Source organism: Poecilia formosa, unplaced genomic scaffold (assembly GCF_000485575.1).
Source record: "Poecilia formosa unplaced genomic scaffold, Poecilia_formosa-5.1.2 Scaffold1, whole genome shotgun sequence".
NCBI lineage: Eukaryota > Metazoa > Chordata > Actinopteri > Cyprinodontiformes > Poeciliidae > Poecilia > Poecilia formosa.
Window position 1 is genome coordinate 1639276 of NW_006799940.1, and position 3546 is coordinate 1642821.

A 3546-nucleotide genomic window follows, 5' to 3' on the forward strand; every position below is an offset into this window, starting at 1 on the left:
AGAAATATGCAAGAGAAATGGTAGAGGAGAAGAGAATACAAAGATACAAAGTATGAGAATCAGTTCTGATATGTTATTTTGTTGTCGGTTTCGTTGGTGAGCAGTTCTCACCGGTTGTCAATGCCAGAATAAACCCTGTTTTATGATTCTACATCGTGCGTAAATCCTTGAGGGTGCTGCATAAACTAATGAGATTTTTTTTTTTTTACGTTTATTTCTTTTGCTATACATCTTTCCCTGAGCTGCAGATAAACATGGAGGGTGAATGTACTAGGTTCGTCAACATGTCCGTGTCTCAGTGATTTCTATCTCTTCCTGTTCTTCTTCCACACAGGTGCTCAAAACTGCACCATCCTGCCCCAGCTGCTCCCTCACTCACCCTTCAACTCCCACTTGAGTAGTAATGAGGCACACCTGGCATGCATCACGGATCACTTCACCAAAAAAATATCCAACCACTCTTTGGATCAAATATGCAGAGCTGAAAGGAGCTGAGGGGGCACATTCTCCTCCACAATCCATGAAGAGGTAAACATCTCTGTCAATGAGCCACAAGCCTGATGATGTGTTGAACCATGAGAGTGTTTGAATGGAAAGCATCTGTCCACAGACAAGACCACCAACTCAATTCACTGGGATTATTTTGTTTTTCTACAGAAACTAAATACAATGAAACTTGTTGGAGAGATGTGGTAGACCTGTCTTTAAAGCTGCTGGAATACTGATCAACAAATGGCTTTATGAAGAAGAAAAGCAGCTTGTTGTTCTGTCGTCCTGCAGGTGGAGAGGATACTGAACTCACCTGCTTGTTCTTTAAACTCCGGAGCTGAATGTAAAGTTTATGTTGGGTTTGTAGTCAAATCAGCTGATAACTCTTAGAAACTATGAATACAGAATACACCGACTGTTCTGAACAAAAGCCCAACAAAAGTCGTATTTAAGCTCCTAGAAATAGTGCAATACTTTTATTTTTCTCCTTTAAATCTTCATCTTATTGACATTAGAGGAGGAACAGCCTCAGTTTCGAGGATTACAGGAAAAAGGTTGGAGGTTGAAGCTGTCATTTGTGTATTAAAAGCTGATGAAAAAAAGACGGAAGGTTATTAAATGTGTTTGCATGAGTATTTGTCTTTACAATGGACTCTAAACAAAAAGGTTCGGTGCTGTTACAAAAACAGCACACTCAGACTTTCTTTTCTTTTCGCTTTTTCAGACCCAGTTTTTCAGCTGCACGTTTTAACTTGTGCTCTTTTTTCGAAACATTTAAAATAAGAGTTGCGACTGCAAACAGACTACCATAACATAAATGGAAAATCGATTATAATGCTGATTTTCCACAGGAAATGTATGCAGGCTGGTGAGAAAGTTAAAGAACTAAAAATCACAAACAGAAAATTAATGGCCCAGTGGGAAAAAAAATAACATTATGTACATAAAGTTGAAGTCTGCATCACGGTCCAGGGCAGGCTGTCACGCAACTTGTGACCAAACATGGAGTGATAAGCATCCAACACTTTGAATTAAAGTCACTCAAGATACAAGAAAGGAGTCAGAGAAATAATATTTATGTTTCTATTTTTAAACTACAGGAAGACATTGAAAAGAAAAAGTATGGTGGAAGAGCACCTGAGTTAAGTTGCTGGTCAAATCAGACAAAAATGGTGTCAAATGTTTGTGCAGCAAAAATTTTCAGTTGTGCTGCTGTCATTTTAAACATAAGAAATGTTTCCAGAGGTCATGAAAGGTCAACCAGCCCCCTCACAAATCAGACGAAATTGGTGTCGATCAACTCGACTAAGTTTGTGCTGGTTTTAATGAAAGTTTAAAGGTCAAAAGGTCAACCGGCCCCACACTTTTACTAAATCATAATCACCTTGAAACTTTCAGTAATATCTGCAAAGCCAAAGAAGCACAAAAACATTGTTGCTGCACAAACCAGCACAAATGCAGTCGAGTTCATTGACACCAATTTTATCTGGTTTGAAGAAGGTGGGAGGGATGGTTGACCTTTCATGACCTCTGGAAACATTTCTTAATATCTTTAAAATGATAGCAGCACAGATGAATTTTTTTGCTGCACAAACATGCTACACCAATTTTGTCTGATTTGAAGAAGTTGGGGGACCAACTTCACTCAGGTGTGGAGAGCTGGTGATGCTGCGGGCTCGTTTCTGTTTCAAAGGTTCTGGGAGTGTTGTTAGAATGCACAGCATTAAGCATTACATATTTTTGAATGTCAGATGTTTAAGAAATTGCACAGATTTGTTCAGATGTGGTTCCACAAAGAGGCTGTAAGCAGTCAATAGCTTATCTGCAAGTAAGCATAACTAATTTAACTGAACACTGGACTGTTTTCCTGGCACAAAAACAAAAATCAGAGGCAAGAAAAGAGTTACGAAATCTCAAAATGATACCAATCCCAAACAGACCATAGTAGCTAAATCAAACAGTATTTTGCAAACTTTTCGGAACAGATTAACAGCCCGCACACCACTTCAGCTGCAAGTAAAATGCATTCTGATCCCCTCTTTCACATTGCCTGCTCCCGGTTGCCAGATTGCTCTCAAAGCTTGTCAATGTTTTATTCCTGGAGTATCTGAGGTCATAAGACTTTAACACCAGCAAATGCCTGGCCTCTGGACCCCGACGTCCTGCTTGCCAGGTTTTGTCTGTTAATGCCGAGTTACTGAGCGATTCCAGGCATGACAAGAATGGGTGTCCAGACGTGGGCTTGTCGAAAGGCTGCAGTTACCGTTCAGTGGTTTCCAGCCTGTTATTAAATTATATACAGCTCAAACCTTGATAGAGCAGGGTGGATGCTCTGCGGTTGCTTAAACTATCTGGGAGTTCATTTAACAGAGAAATCCATAAATACTTCATAACCAACCTATGAATTTGTGGTTTCATAATATAGAAACATTTAATAAAAATAAAACGTTTTTCTGTCCGTTTCAGGGGTTTTAGTTTTGTTTCAACTGAAATGCAAACCTTAGATCAAAAATGAATCTCTCTTTTCATGAAAAACTTCACTTCATCTAGCATTTCATGCTTTTAGTGGTCCCCAAATTGCACCATCTTGTTCCTGAACTCATTCCTAGATCACCTGGACTGATCTAGCAAGACTTGAAGGAGAGAAATGAGTAACGGCTTTGATTTCTACTAGTAAGGTTGATCTTATGAACCCAGACAGAAGATTAGATCGGTCTCAGATCAAGGCAAGTTTATTTTTAAAGCACATTTCAGCAACAAGGGAGTTCACATGATAAATACCTGATACAGTAACCAAAAGAGCAATAGACATTACATTTTGTCAAATACCACCGTCAAAATCATCAAGAATATTAATCAAATATTGATCAAATACATTAATTAATGTTCCAGTTTTTCTTAATTTTTTTTTATCAAAGGTATTGCTAAACATGTGGTGGTTTTAGCCTTGATTGAAAGGAACTCGGTGTTTCGGCTGTTTTGTAGTTTTATGGAAGTTTGTTCCAGATTGCTGCTTCTCCATATTTGGTTCCGGTTCTGGGGATGCAAAGCAGAACC

General features: G+C 38.8%; 1 long non-coding RNA gene across 1 annotated transcript; it reads left to right on the top strand.

Annotated features, from left to right (window-relative positions):
• Positions 1-340: 340 nt before the first annotated feature.
• On the top strand, positions 341-1118 carry LOC103129885 (uncharacterized). The gene is made up of 2 exons (XR_001661342.1): positions 341-528; positions 658-1118. It is a non-coding gene; the product is annotated as an uncharacterized LOC103129885 (long non-coding RNA).
• The last annotated feature ends 2428 nt before the right edge of the window (positions 1119-3546 follow it).